Source organism: Poecilia formosa, unplaced genomic scaffold (genome assembly GCF_000485575.1).
Source record: "Poecilia formosa unplaced genomic scaffold, Poecilia_formosa-5.1.2 Scaffold60, whole genome shotgun sequence".
NCBI classification, from domain to species: domain Eukaryota; kingdom Metazoa; phylum Chordata; class Actinopteri; order Cyprinodontiformes; family Poeciliidae; genus Poecilia; species Poecilia formosa.
The window spans coordinates 2,258,702-2,269,985 of NW_006799999.1; the positions used below are offsets into that span (position 1 = coordinate 2,258,702).

Here is an 11,284-nt window from a genome sequence, read left to right on the forward strand (position 1 = left end):
CAAAGTACTCTGACTTCTTTGACAAGGCACTGCATTTGTCTAATTTTGTCAATGGCTAAACAAGTAAAAGACAATTTGATTCACTTCCAAAGTGAATGCTTGCCTGAAAATGGGATAAATAAAGTAGTCCTTTCATGAAAATCTGACCAAATGCCTCCAGACTGACATTTGTATTTTCCACTTTGTAAAGCACTGACTTTTTTCAACCCTCCATCAGGATATTTGCCATGTATATGCAATAAAGCAGGCTTCGCATGAGATGAATGGCAAGATCATCATTTAGATCAAGAGATAGCTGTCATGTTCGTGTGACCAAGCAGATACCCCAGCCCCAAGCACCGATGCATTGCATCGAGAACAGAGAGAGGAGCAAAATGAAATCTTACCCTTTCAGAAGGGATTAGGTTTAGTTGCAGAAAATAACTCAGAAGATCATGGGCAGATACAGCAGCTGTACCAGCGGGTATGGTTGAGAGCACACTGAAAGAGAGGGCGTGTTTAATAATAAAGAAACAAGACATTTCCTCCACTACACCTCTTTAGGGCAAAAATGCCATTAACAGAGCTTTGAATTTAACAGGCTTATGTAATCCAAATCATAGTTATTATCAATTTTTATTACCATATTTTGTGCCTGAAACAATGTCAGTGACTCTGTTTTGCTTTTTGTTTTTCTGATGCAATTTAATGTCGTTCAAATGAGAGAAAACGTTAAAATTAATTTTGTAACCAAAAGGAAGTCCTTGTAGAGGAATGCAAGATATTTTAAAAGGTTCAAATGGCTACATGGTCTCTTCTTTTTCTAGCAGCTCAAAGATTGTTTTTTTGTTTTATTATTATTTGTTTTTGTCTTTAGTGCAATAAAATGTCTGCATTTACTTATATGATCATTTTTATGTGATGGTAGACATCAAACTAAAGCCTGCCAGCTGTCAGTCAAAATAAATGGCATTCAGTTTGATAACGTTTGCCACCTATTGAGCAGAGCATTAAAATTATATGAAAACATCATTGCATATTGACAATAAAACTGACATGTCAATGTCAAAACTTTAAAAACTAATAATCTAACTTAAAAGTATTGCTGAGAACTGATCTGATCTAAGGCAACAAATGTGCTCTAAAAAGCCTCAAAAGCTTTAGCTATATTCAAAGTTTTTTGTTTTATTGTTTCTCTTGCTCTGACATTAGAACTATATACCGAATTAACAGTGAGTAAATTTGTTTGATTGCACATTCACATGTCATCAACTGTGATTTAGTTTTTAGTGCTATGAGATCTTTCCCAAACATTTTCTGGTTCGGCAACAAGATAAGCATTTTCACTGCAACCAGAGAACTGAGGTCACCATGAATCCTGCCAACATTTTTTACCACTTCTTTATATTTTTTAAACTACTTAAACTAACACTCAGCATGTGTGATAAGAAAGCTGCCCTGTTGCACTTATGAACCAGTATTTACCCCAAAGCAACTGCAAGTTAAGATCCTCTTTAGTCTATAAAACGGTGTCTCTCCCCTCCATTGTTTTTATCTGTCTGTTTTCTAACAACTTTCTTCCAAACTTAGTTCCTCTCCACTTCAGGTCATTTCTTCTCCTCCCACATAAAACTCACAGAAGTCAGTTCTAAGATTTTGTGTTTTTATATACTTCTCCAACCACCAGATATCTTGAACACAGTGTATTTTTTTTATTGGATATTTCTCTTCAATCCTATAGATAAGTGCTTAATTAAAAAATATAACATTTTCTTAGAACCTTGTATTCTTCCAAAATGATGCACCAGACAATATTTTTTACTTGCATACCCAAGCATCTCCATCAAGCACTATTTTAGATTATAAAATAATCTATATATATATAATCAATAATCAATAATAAAAAGCATAAGTGAAGGTGCATGCACTTTCCACTGGCCTTACAGTGCTGCTACAATTTAAATACTAAATATTTAAGACACATAAGATTATGCATAAATGGGACTCAAATTCATGCAATGAACAGATTAATACTAACATTAATAAAGATGTTCTTGGCCATGGAGAATCTATATTTGTGCATAAAAAAGGAAATTAGGTATCAGATCTTAATTTGTTGAACAAATGTATTGACTCCTCAGAAAAATAAGTGAAACAGGTGACCATAGTGTAGATATGAGATACAATTTGTCCAAAAAATAACAAGAAGTAAATTGCTTACTGAAAAAAGACATGGTCAATGGGATTGTAAACTATTTAAAAAAAACAAAACAAAAAAAAAAAAACATGGTAACTGTTGATGCCTGAAGCTTTAAAAAAAATCTGTGTTTTAGTAGATGGTGAAAGTGACCTTAGTCTGGAGCAGCAACAAGCTGCAGCTTCTTTATTGACAGTTTAACTAGGATGCAAATGTCAAGAACACAAAATAAAGTTGTAAATAAGAGCTAAAGGATGTAATATTATAAAGAACTTATGACACTTGAAAACAGATAATATATATGTCTTTTTTTTTGTTGTAGAGTGTTTCGATGAAGCAAGAAAGTAGATTTGTAGTTGACTTTCCGGAATATATGCAGTTTAGACGTCTACAAAGGTAGATTCTTTATAGAAGATGTATCAAACACCGCTATCAGTAATCCGTTTTTTTCTATCCCTTTATATATAATTGTAATCGCTTTACGTTTTGCAGGTAAAGAAATCATTTATCATTTATACACAGAAATATGTGTGAAATGAGATAATTTTACTTTATATGAGACAAATGACTTCGATTGTAACTTCTAGAAGTGAAATTATTACTTGCTCAAGATCATGCCGAGATCGGAGAATAAGAAAAAAATACACAGTTTTCATAGGGCGGATGGTTGGCTCCAAGAGATCACTCTGACCTGGCTACAAGTACAGTAAAAACAAGAAGAACTGAATCGTACTGAGAGGGAAATAAGGTGCATAAAACTTTGCTAGATTCATTTTAGTAACAAGACTTGAGCTTTATTAACTGTATTGTTAATCAATTGAATTATAGATTTGCATTCAGCTTCCCTGTGTGAATCCTTTGAAGTTATAACTAAACGTATGTTTCTGCGTGCTTTGCATATCAAGAGGCAAAATTGTGTCTCCATCCTTCTTATCAAAACAATTAAAGTTCTGTCAGACTGAATGTACACACACCATCGTTTTGATGCAGGTTTTCTTATCCAACCAGAATGCATCAGAGGTATCATGGGCCTCTTGGCTGCTTCTCTCTTTAATGCTCTCCTTGTCTAACCTGTCAGCTCAGGTGAACAGTCACGTCTTTTTAGGTTTGAACTTACACCAAGCTGTTTTTTTTTTTTATTATTTCAAAATAATGGATTGAGTAGACGTTCAAAGTTTTGTGATATTATTCTGTAGCCTAGCAGTGCTTTTAACTACCACACAACATTATTCCTGAACTGTCCCATGTGTTTCTTGACATTTTTGGAGGCTTTTTATGACTTGCGTACTCTACTAAACCTCTGAGACCATCGCACAACACCTGGATTTATACTGGGATTAAAGTATATAAAGGTGGACTCACTTATTAATTAGGTGACTTCTACTAAGAGTAGTCGATTACACTTCATTTTATTCATGGGTATCAAAGTGAATGGAGCTTCACACATAATCACACAATACTTTTTACATATGTATTTGTAAGAGATTTCTAAAACCAGGCTATGTGAAACAAAACGCTGTGATTGCTACGAATCCTTTGTGAACTCAACTGTATGTTAGCAGTGATTGGTTTTATTTTAAGTCAAAGCTCAACTTATCAAATAACACTGTTAGTTGGCATTTCCAGAAGCCATCTGTTTGATTTGATCAAAATGTCAGGAGGTGTGAAGAGTTCTAATCAGTTTTGGTGGTGAAAAGTAAGTGTGATGTAAATATGTGAGAATGGCCGTTTCTGTTGTCAAGTATTACATCTGATTTGTTACGTTTGATTTAGTGTGAGGAACGTTTTTCCAACAATACTATGTTGTGAGAAGAGTCTCATCCAAACCCTGGCTCCCATAACAAGAGGTGTTGTTTTGGGGATTACGTAGGTTTAGGACTAAGGTGTGAATTTAATGTAGAGTTAGACATGAACTGGCAATGGCTAGGTTTAAAGTTAGGGTTAAGGTTCAGGAAAAAAAAAAAAAAAAAAAAAAGGGAAGTCAATGCAAAGTCCCCATGAAGCTAGAAAGAGGAGTGTGTGCGTGTGTGAATGCGTGTGTGTGCATGTGTGTAAAATAGGTGTCCTGATGCCGAGTTAAAGATCTGGTCAGCTAATTGATGCTGTGACAGGGAACATGTCGGAGTACAGTGTCCTCTGTGGTAGACAGCTAATTAGATCACACTGAAGGGCTTTTTTCTTCCTCTTTCTCCTCCCCTTTCTTTTCCTCCTCACTCTCTCTTTCTCATTCTCTCTCATGGTTACTTTCCCCCCCCTGCCAGCTTAAAAGTAACATCAGCCATGAAACTGGTAGGACAGCAATATAATTATGAATATATTTGCGTTTTGCTTTTAATTAGAACTTTTGTGATTGCAGTAGCTAACCTATTTTGTAGCGACAATTTTAAAAAGTTAAATCAATTTGAACAGCCATGAAAGTGGAAGAGAATGAACAGCCGTGCCTGAAAAAACAAATGAAACCGAGCCACTTGAGTTTTAATTATAAAAGGCATCAGCATGTGTTGTCGTTTAAAATAAAGGCTGTTGAGAGATTGTCACGATAATAAGCCGGTTCTGCTTTCATGCTCCGATCCTCTTGTCTTGAAGGATTTAGACCAGACAGTCCTAAAAGACGTGTCTTGTAGACAGTGTGCTTATTGTTGTGTGGGCAAGTGCACTTTCTGAAAAATGCATCGGTCGCTGTCTGCTGCTCCAGTGTTGCTTAATATCGCTCTGATTATTGGGGAGGGTTGTCACTTGTCATCAGGTGGAACATTTAAAACCCTGGAGATATTCAAGGATTATGAAAAGCTGATGAGAACAAATGTTCTATTCAAATCAGCGTTCGTACTAACCAAACGTTACATCAAGCAAAGCTTCAGGAAAGCTGCACACCGGGTTTTTTCAGAGTGGTGCTGCACCAGGATACCATGAATAATTCACTAACCTATTGATCTGAGGCATTTGGTTCCGCGTGCCGTTTTGGCGTTGCAGGCCTCTTGGCTATTTTTGCTCTGGATAGAGTTCCCAAAATAACTGCATTGATTTTTGATTTAGATAACAACTAACACCAATAAACTTTCTGGAAATGAATCTCGGTACATTTTTGGGCTTCGAAACATGGAGGACATTTTAAGGTATCCACTCGGTGAAATATTATCTGATATCATACACACTTTTCTATACATTCACTCTAATCTGCGAGAGGTTGCTTTTCTCCGTTGTTTATGAACTTTGAGAAAAGTACATACATATTTGTATATTAATATTAAAAAAACAGAAATATTTGGGGGGGAAAAAAAAAAGAAAACCCATCTGTCATTTCTGAAATAGGGGTTTTTATGTAATGATAAAACATAAAAAAAATATTAGCATGGTCCTAAAACATTAATACCCATTAATATTTCTTATGATTTCATGAAATTAATATGGACGCTATGAATAAGAAGATTACGGTCAAGAGAAAAGCTTCATATCGTGTTTGGTTAGATGTATTATCAATGATATGCTTTATGTCTCTGTAGGTTCTAGTTGTTAAGTGTCTTTATAAAATCTGATAGAGTTGGCTTAATGTGTCTTGGATTGTTGCTTAATGCACAGGATGTCTGATATATGACTGTGTCTTAATAACTATTTTGAGGCCATTGATAGCTTCCAGCCAAGGAGGCTCCCACCCTCCATGCTCCTTGGCTCTTAGGCCAGGCTGACGACTCGCTCTCAGCTGGTAACTGCAGCTTCGGCCCTTCAGGCTAAGTGCAGATGGTTTTTGCTGAGGCTCACCTATGCAGATTATTGTCTGCCTTTTAGCTTGATTTCTTCATAGAATATCACACGCTTCCGATTCATCTGAATTTTTAAAAGGCTTGCAAATTAGTCGTTAAGTCCTAAGTAGCCAAGAGGTTATGGGTTAGGTTTAAGACTAAAGAGTGAATTGAGTGAACTGAGGTTTAAGCTAAAGCATGTACTGGTAACAGTTAGGTTTAGAGTAAGATGTGTGTTCTTAAGGTTCGTGTATAAAAGATTTTTCCATAAGAGTGTTCAATAGTGAGCCACGAGATCCACAGACCCCGGAGCGCGGAGGCAACTGTATCCCAGTTCCCCACAACGGAGCAGAGGAGAGGCTTCAGGATCCTCCCAGCAGCTGCAATGCAGAAGCCTCAGGGGGCTGCAGCAATGAGCCCACAGGCGCTGCCGGCAACCAGCCATCAATATTGAATGGCAATATGGAAATATATGAATGGAAAAAAGGCAAATCCGGTCATGGACACAGAAACCTGAACCCCAAAGGCACTCCTTCTCCCAGCAGAGGCCCGACACAGCCAGGCCTCCCAGTCCCACCAAGCAGTCACCAGGGGTGAGCCGGCACATACCCAGCTCTGGACACCAAGAGCCAGCGATCCACCATCTGTCACCGGCAGGGAGTGTGATGGAGAGACGTAGGCCCCACATTTCCCACAGTGACACATGGTCAGTGAACTGGTCCCTGATTGAAGTGCCATCCCACTGGGAGAGCAGCTCAGCACGTCCTCTCAGCACAGCAGCATGGGTTTTTATTTAATAAAGTCCATTATGACAGAGACCAGTCGGTGTCAGAGTTTGACATGCTCACCACCCAAGAATCCATTCAGTTGGAGAAGGTGCAAGCACTTGAAAAAGAGACATCTGTCAGTTGCATCCTGAAGAAGTTTTCCTATGCTTATTTGTATGCAAAGACTAAGAGAAGTGGATGCTCTGTGTGTTGTACACAGTGTGGGGGAAAAAAAGCCCATGCCCACACTGGCCTTCATCAGGAATAGGATAAGCTGACAAGACTGAGCCATGCTTCACAACCAACTACGTTTTTACGAATCATTCTACTTTTGGGATTGATTAATAAAAAAAGATGTTAAACATAAAACATTATATAGGAAAATATTGTGACAGAAAATTGAAAAAAAAAAATGCTTCTTTAAAACATGACCATTAGTTCCTGCAAAATTAACCTGTAGGTCAACCACTAGACTGGATTTCTTTGTTTTTCCCAAGGATGTATAATTCATTCATTTTATTGGAGCCACTTTAGTTTTATAGTGCTATCAGGCAAAATGAGTAGAATTGACATTACATGTGTTAAATCAATAACAGAGTAGGGAATTATTCTAAACTCAGCGAGCATTAGAATTACATCTTTAAGTGCAGGAAAAGGATACATCTACCTGAATCACTTAGGCTCATTCTTTTTTCTTAAGCAGATGTGCTCTTCTTCTTCAGTGAGGAATTAGGGGAATCTGGAGTCATTTATTATGGTAAATCCATTCAATTTTCAGGTTTACGTTGTGAGGAGTGAATTTTCCATAAACACAATGAATCCTAGAAATGCCACAGAGAGACTTGGAGTAATAGTTCACAAAAAATACTCAATTGGGCTCATTAAATAAAAGCGGCACAGCCAGGTTTATTTAAGTCTGCCATGCAACAACCCAAAACCAGAGGTTCAGAGAAGCGAGCTGCTGCCATGCATATTCACCGGGAGAGAGAATCCAGCCACACTGCAGGGGAGATAAATAGACAGGATTACTAATTACCAATTTACCTGCTGCTGTGACTGCAGCACTGTGCCTCCGCTGATGCCACCAGCCCAGACAGAAACAAAAACCACACCCCGCTGTTTGAGCATTATCTGTGAATGAGTGAAAACCATTAGCTGCAAACTATCTGTTTTGCGTTCGTGTATAGGACGGAGAGAGAAGTCACATGGATTGTGGAAGTGCAAGATACAAAGACTGCAGCGGTGGGGAAGCGGGATGCAGTGCGTGCGTGAGTGGGGCACAAACTACAATCTTACTCATTACTAAAAGAAATTAGTGCAGATGGTCACACTGACATTGAAGATTCTCTCAAGAGCAGAGTAAAGTGCACACCGTGCTGCTGGTATAAATGGTTCATATTAATACACAGGCACAATTCCTTTTAAGATTTTTTTTTTTTTCTCATTAAGCAGTATCTAAAATCGGAAGATTCCAATTTCTAGGTGGAATTTTTAAATAGATATTGAACCTTATTCTACAGAATAAAATTGAATAGCAACATCTCATGGAGGTAGATATGTTTCAAATCATTTGCAGAGCCAATTTGCACAGTTGGATATTTGAATTTGTACCACTATTTACTTGTAGCAAATAGTTACATGCATGTAAAATCAATTGGAGGCTTTAAGTAAAAATGTCACCTTCAAAAAACTTTCCAAACAAACTCCAAATATAAAGTTGTAGAAAATAAACTATAACTGACATTTTGCATTTACATATTTTTTTTTTTCCACTGCACCACACAACTTCTCAAATCTGTTGCTGTTCATGCTCAACTCTGCTCTTGCAACTTTTTTCTTGCTTGCGCGACTTTTGAACAATTTATTTCAGTTGTTTGTGTCAAAACCCAGTGTTGTCTGTGGAGGAGAGAGCAGAGCAGAGGAGAGAGGGGGCTTTATATAATGTTATGATGTTATTCCCTCATCAAAAACATACCAGGAGTTTTGCTTTGAATCTTTCATGCATGTTTGAGAAATCCTTTAATCTCACTTGGCAGCCATTCAGGGGTGCCTGAACGCTTGATCTCACAAAGCGCCACCTACTTCCTCACAGAATATCTGTTCTCCCCCACATAGCTTCTACAGACTAGTGGCAGCAGTAATTAGCAAACACCTGGTGGAACTGAGCTTACCATGCCTGGAAAATACATCCTGCCCTTTTAATTTTCCATTTAAAAAATTACAAAGATATTCAACTTAAAATGAGGGTTTGTTTGGAATTGTTTACTTTTAAGACTGGGCCTAAAACTTTCCTTTTCGATAAACCTTACTGTTAAAGCAGCTATCTCGAATGCTGCTATAGGCTTCAGATACTGGAGGACAAACTGACCACTTTTCACTCTGCTACATTCTCCTGCTTCTTGCCAATTTTGCAATATTTGCTGCCATTAAAGCTTTTAACTTCTCTTTTCTTTTTTTGTTCCTGTTCATAGAACATACATCTGATCTGGCATTTGTAGATGTGACACCATCCTGGAGGGGGACATTTGCTGAGCTGCTGCTGCCAACAACTTGACGTTCTCCTTCTACAGATGATACACATTGCTCTGTCCTTCAGGGTTTAACCTTGCCTCTCTCCTAGACAAAGCTATTGGCTGAGCTTTTGTTGAGGCTCACTATATGTACTCTTTTTCTCTCTAAACGTGGGAAAACTGACTCAGAGTTTAGCCGAAGCCAATAAACTACTGCTATTAACTTAGAAAGTACTCCTGCATTAGGGCTTCTGTTTCTTCTTTGGGTGTTGGCTCTGTCTTCTCAAACCCCAGTCGGTCACAGCAGCTGTTCATTCTGAGTCAGGTTTTTATTCTGGTGAATGTTTCTTCAGCAGAAGAGGAAGTTATTTCTCTCCACTGTTCCCATGCATGATCGTTCTGAGGGATTGCTGTAAAGTCAACAACACACCACAAACAATTGTCTACTGACGCTGCACACTCATCCAGGAGTGAATACTGAAAGTTTGCGACTGGATACAATCTGCTGAGTTGTCTTGGATAACCTTTTTCAACCAGTTTGAACTCTAAAATGAACCTAAATGCATTGTTTGACAGCTCGGATCAATTGGAATGGATTGATGTTAAATTAATGGACTACAAAATGACATCATATTAAGAAGTAAGCACTGTTTATTCTACTTGTGTTTGTGAAACACATTAAGTACAAGTTGCTCAATAGTCATGTTTATATGTAACACAGCAGAACACATAAGGATGAACATTTTTCTTCTACCTAGTTTCAACCTAAGCACATTCACAGGGCTGAAGAGTCCTTGAATCTCACAATGAAACTGTTGCAGCCTCTGGAGTGCACTTCTCAAGCTGACCTAGGACTCTGACATGCCTTCTCACAAGGGTAAGCAAAAAGAGGATTTCCATAAGGGGATCAATAGAGTAACGCATAATAATTAGATTCACTGATCTTTGCCCTCCTCCTCGTTACCATAGGGACATGCAAAAAGATCGAGTCAGATAGTGTTTTCTGTTAAGACTCAAGAAACCATATGATTCTTGAGAATAGGGACAAAACAGGTCCTATGGATAAAGCACAACATTTTAATAAAATATACACAAAATATAATATTTTCAAATATCTAACTAAACTAACCTGGGTCATGTGAGCACAACAATGTATGTTGTCCTGGTGTTTGCTGAATTTTTTTTATTTTTTTATTTTAAACATTGTAGTCGGTGGATGATGCCTGTAAAATCCCTTGTCCAGGAGCAGAACTCAATACATTATAATAGTTTAAAACAATTAAAGAAATACTAAAATTATATATTATGACAATTAAGTATAAGTAGTCATATAAATAATTATAAAAGTATCAATAAATTGAATTAAAAATAATTTTTAGATATTTTCCAACTCCGTTGAAATTTGTCCCTAGTTTTTGTCAACACAGTCAGATATTAAAAAAATGTAAAAAAAAAAATAAAAATAGGCATTATTGGGGGGCACCAGAACTTCTGAGGACCCCATGATCTCTTCCTTTCTCTTCCTTTGCTAAGAGGGCTGGTTAGCTCTGGTTAGCTTATGTTATTCTTTAGTTTTCTTTTTTTCTTGTTTTTATTCCTAAGATGCTTGTCACAACCATGACGTGTCAACTCCATAACTGACAATTTACAAAACTTTGATGAAATTTTGTGAAATAAAAGCTTAATTTTGGTAAACTGTAAAGATTTCATGGACCTGATGAGCTACAATATGGCCTCCTTCAGAATAACATCATATAAATTGAGGTAGTTTTACTTTTCGTCAACTCCATCAGAGTTTTTCTGACTCTTTCGGTGAAATTGTTGTCAAATCTCACTTAAATGTGCAATTAATTCATTTTAATGTATTTTACATAAATTGCATTACTTCACATGTATCAAGTTTTTCATTTTACTCACTAGTTTGTCACCACCTTCAGTTCTGTGTCAACTCCGTCATGCACTGTCAACTCCGTCAGATGGACTTTTTGTTGTTTTTGGTTTTAAATAATATTTCTTTTGTTTCTTGAGAAGCATATGTCTGTAAAATGAGTAAAAATATCACTAATAGGGTATTTTAAAAATCATTTTATA

At 37.1% G+C, this 11,284-nt stretch overlaps 1 long non-coding RNA gene across 1 annotated transcript in view; it reads left to right on the forward strand.

Moving 5' to 3' along the window:
- Nucleotides 1–9,432, forward strand: part of LOC107836453 (uncharacterized) — a 64,405-nt gene extending 54,973 nt beyond the window's left edge. The window contains exons 2-3 of the long non-coding RNA XR_001662355.1: nt 7,871–7,951; nt 9,155–9,432. This is a non-coding gene — a long non-coding RNA (uncharacterized LOC107836453). The remainder of the gene's footprint in view (nt 1–7,870; nt 7,952–9,154) is intronic.
- Nucleotides 9,433–11,284: the final 1,852 nt, after the last annotated feature.